Source organism: Oncorhynchus masou, chromosome 24 (genome assembly GCF_036934945.1).
Source record: "Oncorhynchus masou masou isolate Uvic2021 chromosome 24, UVic_Omas_1.1, whole genome shotgun sequence".
NCBI lineage: Eukaryota > Metazoa > Chordata > Actinopteri > Salmoniformes > Salmonidae > Oncorhynchus > Oncorhynchus masou.
In genome coordinates this window covers 88,646,515-88,667,757 of record NC_088235.1, presented here as the reverse complement: position 1 = coordinate 88,667,757, position 21,243 = coordinate 88,646,515, and the positions used below count along the sequence as shown (strand labels likewise).

The 21,243-nt window shown below is 41.3% G+C and overlaps 1 protein-coding gene across 3 annotated transcripts in view; it reads right to left on the bottom strand.

The window, feature by feature from the left end:
• LOC135512952 (ras-specific guanine nucleotide-releasing factor RalGPS2) overlaps nt 1-15,627 on the bottom strand; it is a 148,465-nt gene extending 132,838 nt beyond the window's left edge. For all 3 annotated transcript variants that reach the window (XM_064935495.1, XM_064935497.1, XM_064935496.1), the window contains exon 1: nt 15,519-15,627. The gene's annotated coding sequence lies outside the window, so the exon portion shown is untranslated. The remainder of the gene's footprint in view (nt 1-15,518) is intronic.
• Between the last annotated feature and the right edge of the window lie 5,616 nt (nt 15,628-21,243).

Genomic DNA, 21,243 nt, shown 5'->3' with positions numbered 1-21,243 from the left:
GCCGCTCAAACCTCTCTCTGGGCCACCTCTCCTACAGAGCAACATGGCCAGGGGCCACACGCACACAATATTAATGTATTTTTCTCCTCACAGAAGACAAGTACATACAGGATGCATGGCCTTCCAAACACTCATTTCTATTGAAAAATATTTATTTTTATTTTTTAATAAATAGGCAAGGCATTGTTTCCACCAGTGTCTCCCAGCCTCCCCTCCCCTTCTACTTTCACACAAAGGAAACTAAAGTTGAAAAATATATCACGAACAGAAAAAGAAAAAAAATGGATGGTGTTCAGAGATAGGTGGGAGGGGTTGAGTGGAGCTCAAGGGTGGGATTAAAAACAACCAATACTGTGTCCGTAAAATGTTTATACAATGCATTCAGAAAGTATTCAGACCCCTAGACTCTTTCCACATTTTTTTACAGCCTTATTCTATAATTATTTTAACATTTCTCCCCCCTCAATCTACACGCAATACCCCATTATGACAAAGCATAAACAGGTTTTTAGAATTCCCGTTTCGCATGGTCAGTCCTTTAGGTGCCTTTCGGCAAACTTCAAGCGGGCATTCATATGCCTTTTACTGAGAGGCTTCCGTCTGGCCTGATTGGTGGAGTACCGCGGAGATGGTTGTCCTCTGGAAGGTTCTCCCATCCACAGAGGAACTCTGGAGCTCTGTCAGTGACCACCGGTTTCTTGGTCACCTCCCTGACCAAGGCCCTTTTCACCCCAATTGCTCAGTTTGGCCCAGGCGGCCTGCTCTAGGAAGAGTCTTGGTGGTTCCAAACTTATTCCATTTAAGAATGGAGGCCACTGTGTTCTGGGGAACCTTCAATACAGTATAAATGGTTTGGTACCATTCCCCAGATCTGTGCGTCAACACAATCCTGTCTCAGAACTCTACGGACAATTCCTTCGACCTCATGGCTGGATTTTGCTCTGACATGCACTGTCAACTGTGGAATCTTATATAGACAGGTGTGTGCCTTTCCAAATCATGTCCAATCAAGTGAATTTACCACAGGTGGACTCCAATAAAGTTGTAGAAACATCTCAAGGATGATCAATGGAAACAAGATGCACCAGAGTTCAATTTCGAGTCTCATAGTAAAGCAGTCTGAATACTTATGTAAATAATTTGTTTATTATTAATCAAATTTGAAAAAAGAAAAAAAAACTTTTCGCTTTGTCATAATGGGGTTGAGTGTAGAATAATGTAGATCTTTTTTTTCAAGCCATTTTAAAATAAGTCTGCAACAAAATGTGGATAAAGTCAAGGGGTCTGAATACTTTCTGAATGCACTTTAGGTTTCAGAACTTGTGAAACAGCTCGGTTAAAAATATGGCAAAATAGAAAAGGAATAAAAAAAGGATACTAAAGAAACTTCCAGAAATGTTCCTCAGAGTGGAAGAGCATGTTTATCTAGGTCCCTGCATGTCCAAACCTGCCTCAGTTGTAGAGGAAGCACACACACACTCAGTGGTCATGCCTGTGATAGACACTTCTGCCATCTCGTCTCGCTCCATTCAGAATGAATCTCAGTGACACACAAGTCATCTCCAGTTTCTGACACACCATCAACATTCACTGCATGTCTATACCCAGCAGGCAGAGAGAAGGCATGGGAAGGAACAGAGGTGGGGAAAGAGGTGGTAAGTATCTTTTTCTTTAAAATCACAGGCCCATAGTAAACCTGAGAGGATATCACAAGAGAAGAAGAGGATAAAGCGTAGTGTGTACATGTGCGTGCGCCCTCCTTGGCTCTATAGGGCAGACAGTGAGCTGAGCTTTTATCTGATGATCCTCTCTCAGGGCTCTGGACCAAGTTCACAGCTTTCCATGACACAACCAGCTAACAGCTCAGCTCCCCGGACAGGCCAGCAGTGGTGAGCCGAGCCACAGGGACCAGACACACTGCAGGGTGACAGAGGGCTGGGTGGTTACTACCCAAGGTAAGGCCTTCATGGGTTCTAGAAGGAGGGAGATTAAAGTGTCAATACAGGAGTAAGCTTAACTGTTTTCAATCCCAACTGTTTCTTTCTCCCACTGTGGGTTTTTGCGGTCGTCTGCATTTCAGAGCCCAAGCTAAGGTCAGTGCAGTGAGTAGTAATGCCCAGTAAAGTGATTGTTATACTTCCACCCATTGGTCTTGAGTGTGAACAGTGGCATCACAGGTCCCTGGAGAATCCCTTGCTAGACATTTGCCCATCAGGATGTAAAACATGTTACACACCATCTTGGTCAGGTTCCCTCCCAACTGTGTGTCTGTGTGCTCTTTGGGGTGTGAAGATATCTACAGACGGAGCACAAATTTATGTTATAAACTAACGCCTCCTACACAGTCCAGGGAGACTGAGTAGAGTAGTACAACAAAGAAAATCTGGAGAAAGGGGCTTCCAGTTCACTTCAAATAGGTGCACTTCACTCACAGGGTAAGCTGAGGCTCTAAAAGGGAAATCTGGGCAAGCCAAGAGGGTCTCTAATGATAAAGACACAGGAGTAGTATTACAAGCTTGGTTCTCTTTGGGGAAAATAAATGTTTAAACCCAGGTTCATTTCTACACAAATAAAATAGTTATTTGTTACATGCTGTGTAGACTAACAGTGAAATGATTACTTACCAGGTCTCGAAATTCCCGGCGGCAGTAATGCCCATATAAAAAAATAATCCATGCTTTGCAGCCAAAGTGGCCATGATGTCTTTGGACTGAATAGAATAATTATAATTTGCTTCTCCCGGCTGCCAATCGCACTGCTCCGAAGCACTTATCACACATGGCTCTCTCAGATCTCAATTCTTATTAGCCAATGCATGTCATGAGATCGTGTCCTCCGGCATTGCAGCGCCGAAGAAGGCCTACAAGTGAAGACCGATACGTCAGGGATGGAACGGTGCATGTCCTTATCAAATTCCGAGGCGCATATTGAAGTTAGACATTTCCTCTGGCAACAAGATGAGTGGAGAACAGAAAGAGCATTAGCCCATGTCAATCTACTATCCCCCATAGTTACCCAACATGATCTATTGGTCAGCTTGTCATTCTGTGTCAGAAATAAATATTCCAAAAACAGACCACTGGGACAGTTGTGGGATGAGAGATTCCAAATTCATACAACCACTGTACATCAACAATACCTTTAAAAGCAATGAGGCTTCTGCAACAGAGCTGAAGGTTTAGCTTAAAAATGTTCAAAAATTATTTCTTCACATAAGCAGTGAATGTGTGCACCGCAGTAGGCTATACATGCAAATGTTCCCAAATGCAATTGGCGAAAAAAGCTGTTCTCAACAGCCCAGGTTTCATGTGACAAATGAAAATATATTTCAGAATGAGGGAAGATAAAGATGAAACAACTGGCTAATATGACTAAGATCGTGTCCACGGCTGCTGGACAACAAAAAAGTATTTGAAAAACCATTTTTTAGTTTTACCCTCATTTTACTAGGCAAGTCAGTTAAGAACAAATTCTTATTTTCAATGACAGCCTAGTGGGTTAACGACAGGGGCAGAACAACAGATTTGTACCTTGTCAGCTCGGGGATTCGAACTTGCTACCTTTCGGTTACTAGTGGAAGAAGACAAGTTCCTTACTTATCAGCCCCGAATTAAAAACCAAAATTGGTTAAAACTTCTTTCGGGATTGGTGTCCTGTCCACGGGACAGTTGAGCTAACGTAGGATAATGCGATTAGCATGAGGTTGTAAGTAAATAACGAATAGCAATGACAAGTATAAAAAAGAAATAGCATGGCTATATACATGGTTACACATGGGATAAACAAACACACAGTCAATAACACAATATAAAAAGCTGTATACAGTTTGTGCAAATGAAGTAAAGAGGTAAGGCAATAAAAAGAGGTTGACCGATTAACCGGAACGGACGATTAATTAGGGACGATTTCAAGTTTCCATAACAATCGGAAATCTGTATTTTTGGGTGCAAATTTGACTATTTTTCCCCCCAGCTTTATTTAGTCTTTATTTAACTAGGCAAGTCAGTTAAGAACACATTCTTATTTTCAATGACGGCCTACGAACTTTGGGTTAACTGCCTCGTTCAGTGGCAGAACGACAGATTTTCACCTTGTCAGCTCGGGGTTCCAATCTTGCAGCCTTACAGTTAACTAGTCCAACGCAATAACGACCTGCCTCTCTCTCGTTGCATTCCACAAGGAGACTGCCTGTTACGCAAATGCAGTAAGCCAAGGTAAGTTGCTAGCTAGCATTAAACTTATCTTATATAAAAACAATCATAATCACCAGTTAACTACACATGGTTGATAATATTACTAGATATTATCTAGCGTGTCCTGTGTTGCATATAATCTGACTGAGCATACAAGTATCTAAGTATCGGTGGTAGGCAGAAGCAGATGCGTAAACATTCATTTAAACAGCACTTTCGTGCGTTTTGCCAGCAGCTCTTCGTTGTGCGTCAAGCATTGCGCTGTTTATGACTTCAAACCTATCAACTTCCGAGATTAGGCTGGTGTGACCAAAGTGAAATGGCTGGCTAGTTAGTGCGCCCTAATAGCGTTTTAAACTTCACTCACTCTGAGCCTTGGGGTGGCAGGGTAGCCTCGTGGTTAGAGCGTTGGACTAGTAACCGGAAGGTTGAGAGTTCAAACCCCCGAGCTGACATGGTACAAATCTGTCGTTCTGCCCCTGAACTGGCCCACTGTTCCTAGGCTGTCATTGAAAATAAGAATTTGTTCTTTAACTGACTTGCCTGGTTAAATAAGTTTTTTTTTTTTTTTTTTTTAAGGAAACGTTTTCGTTCTCCTCCAACGCTGGTTTTGCATTATTTAAACCAAATTGTACATGTTTAATTATTTATTTGAGGCTAAATTGATTTTATTGATGTATTATATTAAAGTTAAAATAAGTGTTCATCCAGTATTGTTGTAATTGTCATTATTACAAATACATTTTTTAAATTTTTTTAAATTGGCCGATTAATCGGTATCTGCTTTTTTGGTCCTCTAATAAATCGATATCGGTATTGGCGTTGAAAAATCATAAATCGGTCGACCTCTGGTGGAGAAGTAATTACAATTTAGCAAGTAACACTGCAGTGATAGATGTGCAGGTAGAAATACTGGTGAGCAAAAAAGCAGAGAAACAAAAACAAATATGGGTTGAGGTAGGTAGTTGGATGGGCCATTTACAGATGGGCTGTGTACAGCTACAGCTATCAGTAAGCTGCTCTGACAGCTGATGCTTAAAGTTAGTGAGGGAGATGAGTCTCCAGCTTCAGTGATTGTTGGAATTTGTTCCAGTCATTGGCAGCATAGGAAGGAAAGAAGGAAAGGCGGCCAAAGTAGGAATTGACTTTGGGGATGACAAGTGAAATATACCTGCTGGAGCGTGTGGGTGTTGCTATGGTAACCAGTGATCTCTGATACGGCGGAGCTTTACCTAGCAAAGACTTATAGATGACCTGGAGCCAGTGGGTTTGGCGACGAATATGAAGCGAGGGACAGCCAACGAGAGCATACAGGTCGCAGTGGTGGGTAGTATATGGGGCTTTGGTGACAAAACGGATGGCACTGATAGACTGCATCCAATTTGCTGAGTAGTGTTGGAGGCTATTTTGTAAATTACATCATCGAAGTCAAGGATCGGTAGGATAGTCAGTTTTACAAGGGTAGGTTTGGCAGCATGAGTGAAGGATGCTTTGTTGCGAAATAGGAATGATGTGATGTGGACGCCAAGGAACTTGAAGCTCTCAACCTGCTCCACTACAGACCTGTCGATGGGAATGGGGGCGTGCTCGGTCGTTCTGTTCCTGTAATCCACAATCATCTTCTTTGTCTTGAGCACGTTGAGTGAGAGGTTGTTGTCCTTGCACCACACAGCCAGGGTTCTGACCTCCTCCCTATATGCCGTCTCATCGTTGATCAGGCGTAGGGTTCAGCAAACTTAAATGGTGGAGTCATGCCAGGCCATGCAGTCATGAGTGAACAGGGAGTACAGGAGGGGGCGGTTAAGAATGTCCTTTTCAACAGCCACATTGGCGGGTGGTCAATTTGCAAGGCTGTACAGAGCAAATATTACATTTGTAAATATAAAGGCAAAAGTATGAGCACAGCTGTTTTCAAAGTATTTCTGCTAGTTTGTTTCATAGATGCTAATTGCACAAAGAAATACAAATCCTATATCCCACCTCGCGCAGGGGAGCTGTGTGCAATGAGTGAAGTGCTGATGGATATACTTTTGGAGGCGCTGCGCATGCACAGGCATAAAAGCTGGTATAATTTACTCGGTAGTCTACGAAATGAGACTTTGAGAGTTTCCTCCTTCAACTGATAGCGAATGAGACGACCTAGTCAGATCCCCAAATCACACACAGTAACCTCCCACCCTAAAAGAGGAAGCTGAACATGTGGTCTCTGATATTTTTGATTAAAAGACTCTGGTCACAAAAAAATGTAATTAAATTGATCAATACACCACATTACTTCTTACTAATACATTCTTGTTTTAGAAACACTACAAAACATGATAATCTTATTTAAAAACGTGTTTAATGTAATTATGGCTCCAACAATATTTAGTGTGAAATAAATATATAAATTTATATTAGTATTTTTGTTTTAATCTACATGCTACAGGGGCTGGAGGACCAAAATAATATATAAATTTTAGGCCCTGGGTTCAGACATGAGATACTCATTAAAATAAAACTTTGCAAAGAGTGAGTCCATGCAACCCATTATGTGACTTAAGCAAATTTGTAATCCTGAAATGATTTAGGCTTGCCATAACAAAATGGGTTGAATACATGACTTAAGACCTTCAACCTTTTCTAGGGCAGCCTCGACAACATTCCGCTGAAAAGGCAGCGTGCAAAATTCTATAATATTTCTTAGAAATATGTAACTTTCACACATTAACAAGTCCAATACAGCAAATGAAAGAACCTCTAGGGTAGGGAGCAGCATTCGGAATTTTGGATGAAAAGCATGCCCAAATTAAACGGCCTGCTACTCGGGCCCAGAAGATATGATATGCATATAACTGGTAGATTTGGAAAGAAAACACTAAAGTTTCCAAAACTGTTAAAATAGTGTCTGTGGGTATAACAGAACTGATTTAGCAGGCGACAACCTGGGAAAAATCCATTCAGGAAGTAGTTTCTTTTTTGGTTCTGTAGTTTTCTATTCAATGCCATTACAGTATCCATTGACATAAGACTCCATTTGCAGTTCCTATGCCTTCCACTAGATGTAAACAGTCTTTAGAAATCGTTTCAGGCTTGTATTCTTATAAATGGGGGAGTAAGACCAGTCTGAACGAGTGGACCTTAACGTGACTCAGAGTTTTTTTTTTTTCAGGCACATGTGCATTTCTTGTTTACCTTTTATATTGACAAAAGTTATTGTCCAGTTGAAATATTAGATTATTTAGGTTTAAAAACAACTTGAAGATTGAATATAAACATCGTTTGAAATCTTTCTAATGAACTTTAGTGATACAATTAGGATTTTTTTGTCTGATTGTTTTGACCGAGTTTGAACTTGTGGATTACTGAAGAAAACGCGCTAACGGAGGTTTTTGGATATAAAGAGACTTCATCGAACAACAGGAACATTTGAGTAAATGGTGCAGCAGTGTAGCCTAGTGGTTAGAGCATTGGACTAGTAACCGAAAGGTTGCAAGTTCAAATCCCCGAGCTGACAAGGTACAAAATCTGTCATTCTGCCCCTGAACAGGCAGTTTACCCACTGTTCCTAGGCCGTCATTGAAAATAAGAATTTGTTCTTAACTGACTTGCTTAGTAAAATAAAGATACAATTAAAAATGTCTTCTGATTAACACCATATGAATTAAATTTCTCGCCATTTCTGAGTTTTGTAACGCTTCTGCTTGGCTGGTTACTGTTTGTAATAATTTGTTAACTGGGCTAAGTATGTTCTGGGCTAGGTATGCTTTCACCGAAAAGCATTTTATAAATATGACACTGTGGTTGGTTTAACAAGAAGTTCATCTTTAAACCTATGTAAAATATGTTTTGTTTTCTGAATTTTTATAATGAGCATTTCTGTAATTGAATTTGGCACTCTGCAACCTCACTGGATGTTGGCCAGATGGGATGCTAGCGTCCCACATACCCTGGACAGGTTAATCTACCCATCATGTCAGATTTCAAAAATGCTTTACAGTGAAAGCACAACATATGATTGTTAGGTCATAGCCAAGTCAAAAAAACACAGCATTTTTCCAGCCAAAGAGAGGAGTCACAAAAAGCACAAATATAGATCAAATGAATCACTAACCTTTGATAATCTTCATCAGATGACATCATATTACACAATACATGTCTGTTTTGTTCAATAATGTGCATATTTATATCCAAAAATCTCAGTTTACATTGGCGCGTTTTGTGCAGTAATGTTTTGATTCATCCAGTGATTTTGCAGAAACTCATATAAACATTGATAAAAGATACAACTGTTATTCACAGAATTAAATATGGACTTCTCCTTAATGCAACCGCTGTGTCAGAATACAAAAGAACTTTACCTAAAAAGCATAATCTGAGAACGGCGCTCAGAACCCAAAACAGCCAGAGGAATATCCACCATTTTGGAGTGAACAAAGTTAGAAATAAAACCATAAATATTCACTTACCTTTGATGATCATCAGAAGGAACTCCCAGGGATCCCAGTTCAACAATAAATGACTGACTTGTTCCATAATTTATGTCCAAATAGCCACATGTTGTTAACATGTTCAGCCCAGTAATCCATCTTCATGAGGCGCAGGCACTTCGTCCAGACAAACTCAAAAAGTTCCGTTACAGTCCTTTAGAAACATGTCAAATGATGTATGGAATCAGTCTTTAGGGTGTTTTTAACATAAAACATCAATAAATGTTCCAACCGGAGAATTCCTTTGTCTGTAGAAAAGCACTGGAACGCGAGGTAAATCTGTCGAGAGCGCACGTCATGAGACCAAGGCACTCTGCCAGACCACTGACTGAGGTCTCATGAGCCCCTCCTTTATGACTGAGGTCTCATGAGCCCCTCCTTTATAGTAGAATCTTCATTCAAGTTTCTAAAGACGGTTGACATCTAGTGGAAGCCGTAGGAAGTGCAATTTTATACATATCTCAATGTGTATTCAGTAGGCCAAGCTTTGAAAAACCACTTCCTTTTTTTTCTCAGGTTTTCACCTGCCATATGAGTTCTGTTATACTCACAGACATCATTCAAACAGTTTTAGAAACTACTGCAACTACTACTACTACTACTACGTAGGAGGAGGAGGAGGAGGCAGTTCACTCTGGGCACGCTATTTATCCAAAGTGAAAATGCTGCCCCCTATCCAAAAAAAGTATTATGCTTTTCATTTGTAAACTCTTCTAAAATCATAATTCCACTTTGACATCATTGGGTATTGCGTGTAAGCCAGTGACAAAATATCATTGAAACCAATTTTTAATGCATGCTGTAAAAACAAAAAATGTGGAATAAGTCAAGAGATGTGAATACTTCCTGAAGGCACTGTACAGTATGTACATATGTAGGGTTAAAGTGACCAAGCAACAGGATAGATAAGGGAGCAGCAGGTAGACATTTGATTAGCTATTTAGCAGTCTTATGGCTTGGAAGTAGAAGCTGTTCGGTGCTCTGTTCGTTCCAGACTTGGTGCACTGGTACTGCTTGCCGTGCGGTAGCAGAGAGAACAGTCTATGCCTTGGGTGGCCTTCCTCTGACACCGCCTGGTATAGAGGTCCGGGATGGCAGGGAACTCTGCCCCAGTGATGTTGTGAGCCGTAGTTACCACCCTCTATAGCGCCTTGCGGTCGGGTGCCTTGCAGTATCCGTACCAGGTGGTGATGTAGGCAGGCAAGATGATCTCAGCGGTGCAGCTGTGGAACTTTGAGGATCTGAGGGGACATGCCAAATCTTTTCAGCCTCCTGAGAAGGAAGGAGGAGCTGTCGTGCTCACTTCACAACTGTGTGGACCATGTTAATTGCTTAGTGATGTTGATGGGGGTGTGCTCACCCTCACGATCAGCTCCTTTGTCTTGCTGACGTAGGAAGGAAGATAGTACCCTGGGCTCTTCAAAGCCGACAGACTAACCTAATTGCTCAAAGACTGGTCTATCATTGCTCAATGTAAACCGTGATTAGTCTCCACCCTACTGTGATATGTGGATGTGGAAGTGAAAGTCGATAAACATTCTCCTGAGTGACAGCCCAACGGCTAAGCTGGCAGACAGACTGGTACAGGACCCCATGGGCCCTCGACCACGGGGCATGGGCACAGAACACAGACGTAACCTTCTGCTATCACAGTGACACATTCCGGTCCACACATTTGCACGCATACACTCCCCTTCATTCAGTCAGGCATTATCAATACAGACACCCACTTCAGTAGGCAGCCAGCAACATCAGACACCCCACATACACCCAGTCACACAGCCTACCAGTCTCCCACAGATATGAATAGTCCAAAACAGGCTTTAAAGTGACATGATGGAACATTGTAGGATCATAAGGGGAAAAAAAGGTGCTTTGTGAGTTCTCTGTCTTTACCTGACAACAGACGTAACTTGGGCGACAGGAGGGACAGGCAGCGTCAGTCAGTGGAATAGACAGACGAAGGCAGAGATAGCGAGAGAAACCTCCTGCTGTTGGACCATTGAGTCTAGTTAGACTTAAAGACACAGGCCAGAAGGAATAAGACTGAGTAGGATGAAGATCCCCCTTATGTCTTCAGTCAGCCAGTTGTATGCCTACTCTGCAATCTGTCTTGTCAGTCTCATAAGGCTGCCCAGTCCCCAGCCAATAGACGGGTTGGTTGTTCAGCAACAAAAACCAAACACACGCAAAACTACAGGGCAAGATAGACAGGGTTGGCTTTGATTGTTGACAACATGTAAACTTTTTTTTGTCAAATTTGCACAATGAGCACTTGACTCAAATACAGTCACAGTTGGTATCAAGAACTAGATGAAACTACTGTTTGTCGCTATCTGGCCATCCAGAATCACAACAACTCATGGACTACTGCCCCATTGAAAAGCGTGCATCATTTGTGATGTCGGCTCAAGCCATCATAGAAGAGCCAGCCTTCAGCTTATTTAAAATACCAATACAGACACACAGACAGACACATGGACCAGGAGGACACATAAAGTACTTGAGAAAGTCCCTCCGACAAGGGACAAAACCCAGAAACCTGAGACAGACCAGGGCGCAGACATCTGAGTCTGACGCACACACACATGGGTATTGTGCAAAAATGTGATCGGAAAAAGGCCAATTCAAGCAAACAAGTCAGTTTAAATGATGAGACACTGATGCAAGATAGTAAATTAAAGTTTCACCGGAATCTCTAACGCTTGATCAAATCTCTGACTGTGACCAATATGTCTGCTCTGACTATACTGTACACTATATAGCAGCCACCTTCTGCATGAGATCAGCACTGGCCAGCAAAACAAAGCTTTTAGCTGTAATATTCCTGTGTCAAACCAACACTTATAATTACAGATAGAAAGAATGGCAGCTGTCAAACAGTCCTGCAGGCAGCAGCAGAGTAACTGTGGATTAGCCTTCTGCCAGATGCTCACTCTGTTGTGTTAACAAACTATCATGACATTCAGTTTGACATTCAGTTTGACACACGCGTTAATGGGAGCAGAAACAAACAGGAGAATATTAAAGCCCTTTCTGATTGTCTCTCAAAGATATGGGAACTTGGGATCACTTCTGTAAACAACCAACATCTCAATCACTTTGATAAAAATTTTACTTTTGATTCTTCATGTCTGAGACCAAAGCTCAGCTTCACACCAAAGCAACTCATTCCTTGCCCAGGGAGTGGAACACTGTTTAACTGCACGTCTTAATTTTTTATATACAGTGAACACTTTAGCAGGTGGGCTATTTAACATGGTGCGGCCTAAAGGACATTTTCCATCTTTACACAAACCCTTTACTCATCTCCCACAGTTTGTCTACTCTATTGTCACTGTAAACGAGAGTCAGCAGGTAGCCTAGCAGTTAGTGTTGGGCCAGTAACCAAAAGGTTGCTAGTTCGAATCCCAGAGCCGATAAGGTAAACAATCTGTTGATGTGCCCATGAGCAAGCCCACTTGCTCCAGGGTCACCTATGATAATGGCTGGCCTTGGCTGTGACCCCACTCTCTAATGGTGTCTCAGGGGGACTTGGGATGAGCAAGAAATACATTTCACACATGTAAAATATACATGAGTAAAATGTGTCAAACCAGAAACAAGAACATACCAAATTATTTTTATCAGGTCACGTTTCACGTAGAAGCAAATTGCATAAGAAATATCTTGCTGCGTTTTGTAAAGGCAGATCAAAAATCATTCTTATTGTAATTTCTGCTCAGACTAATAATGTATTTCAGTTTCACTTCTCCACGGATGAAAATTCAGGAATGGGCATTATATCAGCAGATCGGTCAGAACGCTGTGTGTTGCTACTTTTCTCCACTATTCTTCTCAGTGCAGTCTACTTTTCTCTGGTAAATGGAAAGACTAAGTTAGGAAATGTAGCTGGCTACATTCTTTCTATGATAAACAGAAATGATGGCCATGCATCATTCTTGGAAAAAACACCATGCTTTTTTTATTGTAGGCACATTTACTTGTGTGGAGGCTGGCCAAGTAACGTTCACGTCTGTGGTCATCTGATTAAGTGATTTTTTAACCTTTATTTAAACTAGACAAGTCAGTTGAGAACAAATTCTTATTTACAATGACGGCTTACCCCAGCCAAACCCTAACCCAGGCGACACTGGGCCAATTGTGTGCTGCTGGGACTCCCAATCATAGCCTGTTGTGATACAGCCTGGAATCGAACCAGGGGCTGTAGTGATGCCTCTTGCAGTGAGATACCGTTGTGCCACTTGGGAGCCCTAATGAATGAAGATTTTCTCTGACGAATATGTTGCACAAATGTATTTTCTGTCAAGTAAAAGTATAGTTGCATGCCCCTGATAACTCTATTGAAGCAAAAACAAAACACTTGAATTTCAATATAAAATGCAGGTGAAAATGTTTAAAATGCACATTTCTGAACTCTAACATGACCACTCCCTCCTCCACACAAATAAATGTACAAAAACTAATTTAGTAGAACTGTGCAGATGAAAACTTTGGTAATGATATTACAGTAAAATGTCACTCAGGTTTTTATGCGACCAGGTTATTCAAACACTTTAAAAAAATATATCTTCTCCAAATTCAGATTCAAAGATGTGCAGAAAAAAAGGGATGTCAACAATGACATGGCAGCTTGAGTTTGAAAATATCCCTTTTGGTTATTTAACTACAAATCAAATTGTATTTGTCCCCTGCTTCAAAAACAACATGTTTAAACTAACGGTGAAATGCTTACTTAAGTAAAGTGGATTTACACCCGGTAATGGAATTACATCATAAGTTCCTGATCTGTACTACACAGAAATGTATAATTATGGATAGAAAATGTCATATTTCACAAGTTTGGACATCACAGCAGAGCACAATAGCATACAGTACAATACAAAACTTGTGAAACATGCGTCTATGACAGGTTCAGATTTCATCCAGTCTGGTCCGTCTGGATATGAACATCACGGCCAGAGTGAACTACTTTTCAACATCAGTCAGTGCGCAGTGGGTGATGCTGGTTAAAGCAAATGAAAAGGGGGCTCATGGATAAGTGTCAGTAAGAGGTGACATTAACTGGAGCGTGAGAGAGAAGAAGGGGTTGTCCAGACTGTTTTAAAACTACTCGTTTGACCACCAGACAACAGAAAGAAAACCGTTATCTGCTGAAGATAACAGTAGGCCAGTGGAGGGGAGGACAGTTACAAGTGACCCAACTGTGGTTTGTGACTATTATGATTTCCCAATGTAGCCAATTCAGTTGCAGTAATTCCATTACAGATTTTTTAGTTACCAGTAATGGAATTATGAGTTTTAATCACTTAATTCATATCAGTAAAATCACTAACTAATTGGCAGGTCTACCATTTCTTGTTAATTCTGAACTTTCATTATCCTCCTCCTCATGAGGGAGAGAAATTAGAAATGATCTTAAAGATGTGGGTTTTTGGTAACGAAATTAGAAGGTACAATGCAATATTTCCTGAATTTACATCAGATAAACAACTTCTAAACTAAAATATACCAAACTAAATAGTTTAAAAAGAGTTGATAATGATAGGCAGGGGTCTTTACGTTAACATTATGTTTCGATACATTTCTGGTCAATCTTTTCTGAAAACCCCTTTACTAATGATACATTTATAAATCCAAGATAAATATATATATTTTAATCTATATCTTCATTTCCCAATAATATAGATTTAGCCGTCATTTGACACCCAATTTGATATGCTACTATGAAATTCATACGTTGGTGCACATGGGTTCTTTTCAATGAAAATGCGAGTAGATGAAGGCATGGTTTTTACTGGGGAAACGGAATTTGGCCTGCATGGCCTGTGTAGGCTTGACTGAAATGTGTTGCTATGTAGTCTCTTTGGCTTTGCCCAGCCAGAGTGACTATTGGCTAGCAATATATAAAATATAATTAAGGCAACAATGAAACATGGCTCATATAGCTAATGATGTGGGACATACGATGTCCTTGACTGGGCATTACAAATAACATTAATTTGCCAACGAACACTATCACCCTTTGGGATCAATTATATTGACCCACGGTCATGCTTTGTAACTGGTATATTGCTGTAGCGCTAGCTAGCGAGAGAAACACTGATGCCGACATATCCTACAAGAGGCAGACACCACGATGTTGATGCCAACCCGCCATTAAATATTAATCAATTCGTATTGAAACGGCTGTCTGACTAGGTTGATGATTCTTACACGTGTATAAATGAACTAAAGGCCTTTGCATCTCCTTAAACAAAGTGTTGTGGCTTTTCAGACTATCCTCCCACAGCAGTAACCTAACGTAGCAGGAGTGAACAAAAAATAAAACGATAACTAGTTATGTTTAAATCCAAGGGTGTGAATAAAACCCCAATGAACGCCCCACCCAATACCCTCCCCGGATCTGGGCGGGTTCTGAGTCCCGAGCAAAGCTACGAGGCCGTTTCAGTGGTCATTAGCTAAGCGCTCTAACAGCACGCCGGGAACAACACGCGCAAATCACCGTTATTAACAAGCTAACTGGCTAACCTACAAAGCACAAATTGCAACGAGATTAGATGGCGGTTGCTAACTAGTTAGGTCACAGGCTAGCTAGCTAACTTAGCAAAAAACGTTGACTACTGTGTGACAAGACAAACGAGAACATTGTATAAGACAATGAGGGCGAGAACTAGCTAGTTAGTTACTGCGACAGATAATACTATTCAACTCAACTCTTTACTTTAACCTTCAAAATAGAAAGCTTACGTTCGTCCAGTTGCTAACGTTAGCTAATCTTCCGCGCAAATTGATGTAGATTCAGGGAAGCTGCTACACCTATAATAGCTTACGAAAACAGACATAGAACACTCACCACACTGAGATGGGTGCCAGGTCCCTCTTTTCGGGTGAAACACTCGTTTCGTTGTGGCAGCAGAATTCAGAAGCGCCTAAAGGCAGTGTGCTTTACAACAGCTGTGATCTGTTTTGAATGAGGGTTGAGCAGACACGGCAAATGGGAGGGGTTCAGCTAGTTCTCCCGCCCTCGCCTTTTCTGGTGCCACAAGCTTTTTTAAAGTCAGCTTTTCACACCTGTATTGTACAGCATTTGTTCATTATTATTTTCAAAATTCTTCAAGCTCTGTCAAATTGGTTGTTGCTAATTGCTAGACAACCATTTCCAGGTCTTGCCATACATTTTCAAGTAGATTTAAGTCAAAACTGAAACTCTCCCACTCAGGAACATTCACTGTCTTCTTGGTAAGCAGCTAAAGTGTAGATTTGGCCTTACGTTTTAGGTTATTGTCCTGCTGAAAAGTAAATTAATATCCCAGTGTCTGGTGGAAGGCAAACTGAACCAGGTTTTCCTCTAGGATTTAGCCTGTGCTGAGCTCCATTCTGTTAATTTCTTTATCCCAAAAAAATCCCCAGTCCTTAACAATTACAAGCATACCCATAACATGATACAGCCACCACTATGCTTGAAAAAATGAAGTGGTACTCAGCTGTGTTATATTGAATTTGCCCCAAACATAACACTTTGTATTCAGGACATAAAGTTAATTTATCACATTTGTATTTTTCATGCAGTCAATTAGGTTATGATTGTGGAGTAACTACAATGTTGTTGATCTATCGTCGGTTTTCTCCTATCACAGCCACTAAACTCTGTAACTTTTTTAAAGTTACCATTGACCTCATGGTGAAATCCCTGACCGGTTTCCTTCCTTTACAGCAGTGGTTCCCAAACTTTTTATAGTCCCGTACCCCTTCAAGCATTCAACCTCCAGCTGCGTACCGTACCCCCTTCAGCACCAGGGTCAACGCACTCTCAAATGTTGTTTTTTGCCATTATTGTAAGCCACACATTAATGAGAAGGGTGTGCTTGAAAGGATGCTCATAACTGCAATGTTGGGTTGTATTGGAGAGAGTCTCCGTCTTAAATAATTTTCCACACACAGTCTGCCTGTATATAGTTTTCTTGCTAGTGAGAGCCAAGAATCCACTCTCACATAGGTACGTGGTTGCAAATGGCATCAGTGTCTTAACAGTGCGATTTGCCAAGGCAGGATACCCTGAACGCAGCCCAATCCAGAAATCTGGCAGTAGCTTCTGATTAAATTAAATTTCCACAGAACCGCTTGTTGCAATTTTGATGAGGATCTCTTGTTCAGATATCAGTAAGTGGACTGGAGGCAGGGCATGAAGGGATAACGACTCCAGTTGTTTGTGTCATCCATTTCAGAAAAGTTCTTGCGTAATAGCGCACCCAACTCACTCAGGTGCTTCGTTATATCACATTTGACGGTGTCAATAAGCTTGAGTTCATTTGCCCCCAAAAAATCATACAATGATGGAAAGACCTGTGTGTTGTCCTTGTTAATGCAGATAGAGAAGAGCTCCAACTTCTTAATAATAGCCAGAATGTTGTCCCGCACATTATATATAGTTGCAGAGAGTCCCTGTAATCCTAGATTCAGATCATTCAGACGAGAAAAAATTAAATGACAAGTAAAAATTATGGTCAGTAAAGAAAACATTAAGCTCGTCTCTCAATTAAAAAAGCGTGTCAATAGTTTGCCCCTAGATAACCAGCGCACTTCTGTATGTTGCAAAATGTTACATGGTCGCTGCCCATATCATTGCATAGTGCAGAAAATACACGAGAGTTCAGGGGCCTTGCTTTAACCATTGTCACTGTAGCATCCAAAACATATTTCAAGCTGTCAGGCATTGCCTTGGCAGCAAGAGCCACTCGGTGGATGCTGCAGTGGAACCAAGTGGCGTCGGGAGAAACGTGTTACCACTCCACTATGTCTCCCTGTCATGGCTTTTGCGACATCAGTACAGATACCAACACATCTTGACCACCAAAGTCCATTTGATGTCACAAAGCTGCCCAGTACCTTAAAAAATATGGTTCCCAGTGGTTTGCAGAAGAGGATGTATTCGTTATTTGACCCCCATAAACATATACCAGGAGCTGTACCAGGCCCCCCACGTCTTTTGACTCATCCAGTTGTAGTGCATAGAATTCACTGACTTGTATGCGAAGCAGTAATTGTTTCAAAACATCTCCTGCCATGTCACTGATGCGTGGTGAAACAGTGTTGTTTGATGAAGACATTGTCTGTATATATTTTTTGGCCTTTCCCCCCAGCATTGTCCCAGCCATATCCAGGGCAGCCATATCCAGGGCAGCAGGAAGAATTAAGTCCTCCACAATAGTGTGGGGCTTGCCTGTCCTAGCCACTCGGTAGCTCACCATATAAAAAGCTTCTAGCCCCTTCTTATTAATGGTATCTGCTGCTTTGATACATGTCTTTCTACTCGAAAGTCGTGTTAATTCTCACTCAAAAAACTCCTGTGGCTTATTTTTCAAATTGGCATTTTTTTTGTTTCTAAAATGTCTGCGCAAGAGTGAAGGTTTCAGCGAGTTGTGAGATAGTACTTTTGCACATATAACACACTGTGGCTGAGGAAAGGTACTACTCCCAATATCAGTGAACCCCAAATCAATGCAGTTCTCATCATATTTGCACCTCTTCGATGGTCCAACATCCCTGTCTGTTGTTCAGTGCTTTCACGGGTAAGAGGGCAGTCGCTCTTCGGCTGCATGAGATTCACAACTGTCAGTGTTCATGCTAGCTGGGCTAACAACAAATGAAGAATTACTGATGCTAGCATTGGGTGTGCTCGTGGAAGCAGAACAACTTGTGTCATCGACAGGTGCAGGTGTAGTACTGCTGGTAGTGGCAGTACTACCAGAAGAGCTGGTATGTGTCTCTATGGACGCAGGCCTTATTAAATGGACTGCTTGAAAATGTGAAAATAAATGTTTTTATATATATATATACTTTACTATTTTTTTATTTTGATGGTAATCACATTTTTATTTGGCTTACCTCCGACGGCATTGCACGAACCCCAGTTTGGGAATACCTACTCTTCGGTAACTGAAGTAGGAAGGATGCTTGTATCTTTGTAGTGACTGGGTGTATTGATACACCACCCAAAGTTTAATTAATAACTTCCCCATGCTCAAAGGGATATTAAATGTCTGCTTTTTCATTTTTTTACCCATCTACCAATTGGTGCCCTTTCCAAGGCATTGGAAAACCTCCCTGGGCTTTGTGGTTGAATCTGTGTTTGAAATTCACTGCTTGACTAAAGGACCTCACATATACAGTTCAAGTTGGAAGTTTACATACACTTAGGTTAGAGTCATTAAAACTAGTTTTTCAACCACCACAAATTTCTTGTTAACAAACTATAGTTTTGGCAAGTCGGTAAGGACATCTACTTTGTGCATGACACTAGTAATTTTTCCAACAATTGTTTACAGACAGATAATTTCACTTATAATTCACTGTATCACAATTCCAGTGGGTCAAAAGTTTACATACACTAAGTTAACTGTGCCTTTAAACTGCTAGGAAAATTCCAGAAAATGATGTCATGGCTTTAGAAGCTTCGGATAGGCTAATTGACATCATTTGAGTCAATTGGCGGTGTACCTGTGGATGTACTTCAAGGCTTACCTTCAAACTCAGTGTCTCTTTGCTTGACATCAAAGAAAATCAGCCAAAACCCCAGAAAAGAATTGGAGACCTCCACAAGTCTGGTTCATCCTTCGGAGCAATTTCCAAACGCCTGAAGTTACCACATTCATCTGTACAAATAATAGTAATTAAGTATAAACACCATGGGACCGCGCAGCCGTCATTCCGCTCAGGAAGGAGATGCGTTCTGACTCCTAGAGATGAAAGTACTTCGGTGCGAAAAGTGCAAATCAATCCCAGAACAACAGCAAAGGACCTTGTGAAGATGCTGGAGAAAACAGGCACAAAATTATCTATATCCACAGTAAAACAAGTCCTATATCGACATAACCTGAAAGGCAGCTCAGCAAGGAAGAAACCACTGCTCCAAAACCGCTTTAAAAAAGCCAGACTACAGTTTGTAACTGCACATGGGGGCAAAGATCATACTTTTTGGAGAAATGTCCTCTGGTCTGATGGAACAAAAATAGAATTGTTTGGCTATAATGACCATCATTATGTTTGGAGGAAAAAGGGGAAGTCTTGCAAGCCGAAGAACACCATCCCAACCGTGAAGCACCAGGGATGGCAGCATCATGTTGTGGGGGTGCTTTGCTGCAGGAGGGACTGGTGCACTTCACAAAATAGATGGCATCATGAAGCAGGAAAATGATGTGGATACATTGAAGCAACATCTCAAGACATCAGTCAGGAAGTTAAAGCTTGGTCACAAATGGATCTTCCAAATGGACAATGACCCCAAGCATACTTCCAAAGTTGTAGCAAAATGGCTTAAGGACAACAAAATTAAGGTATTGGAATGGCCATCACAAAGCCCTGGCCTCAATAATATAGAAGATTTGTGGGCAGAACTGAAAAAGCGTGTGCGAGCAAGGAGGCCAATAAACTTGACTCCGTGACACCAGCTCTGTCAGTAGGAATGGGCCAAAATTCACCCAACGTATTGTGGGAAGCTTGTTGAAGGCTAGCAAAAAACGTTGAACAATTTAAAGGCAATGCTACCAAATACTAATTGAGTGTATGTAAACTGCTGACCCACTGGGAATGTGATGAAAGAAATAAAAGTTGAAATAAATCATTCTCTCTACTATTATTCTGACATTTCACATTCCTAAAATAAAGTGGTGATCCTAACTGACCGAAGACAGGGAATATTTACTGGAATTAAATGTCAGGAATTGTGAAAAACTGAGTTTAAATGTATTTGACTATGGTGTATAAACTTCCGACTTCAACTGTAAGTATTCAGACCCTTCGCTATGAGACTCGAAATTGAGCTCAGGTGCCTCCTGTTTCCATTGAGATGTTTCTACAACTTGATTGGAGTCCACCTGTGGTAAGTTCACCTGTGGTAAGTCCCACAATTGACAGTGGATGTCAGAGCAAAAACCAAGCCATGAGGTCGAAGGAATTGTCCGTAGAGCTCCGAGATAGGATTGTGTTGAAGCACAATTCTTAAATAGAAGAAGTTTGGAACAACCAAGACCCTTCCAAGAGGTTTCCACCTGAACAAACTGAGCAATCGGGGGAGAAAGGCCTTGGTCAGGTAGGTGACCAATAAACAATGTTCACTCTGACAGAGCTCCAGAGTTTCTCTGTGGAGATGGGAAAACCTTCCCGAAGGACAACAATCTCTGCAGCAATCCACCAATCAGGCCTTTATGGTAGAGTGGCCAGATGGAAGACCCCCCTCAGTAAAAGGCACATGACAGCCCGCTTGGAGTTTGCCAAAAGGTGCCTAAAGAACCATAAGACCCCAGATTATCTGATCTGATGAAACAAAGATTGAACTCTTTGACCTGAATGCCGAGCGCCATGTCTGTTAGAAACCTGGCACCATCCCTACGGTGAATCATGGTGGTGGCAGCATCATGCTTTGTGGACGTTTTTCAGGGCAGGAACTAGGAGACTAGTCAGGAAAGATTAATGGAGCAAAGTACAGAGATCCTCGATGAAAACCTACTCCAGAGCGCTCAGGACTTCAGACGGGGGCAAAGGTTCACCTTCCAACAGGACAACGACCCTAAGCACACAGC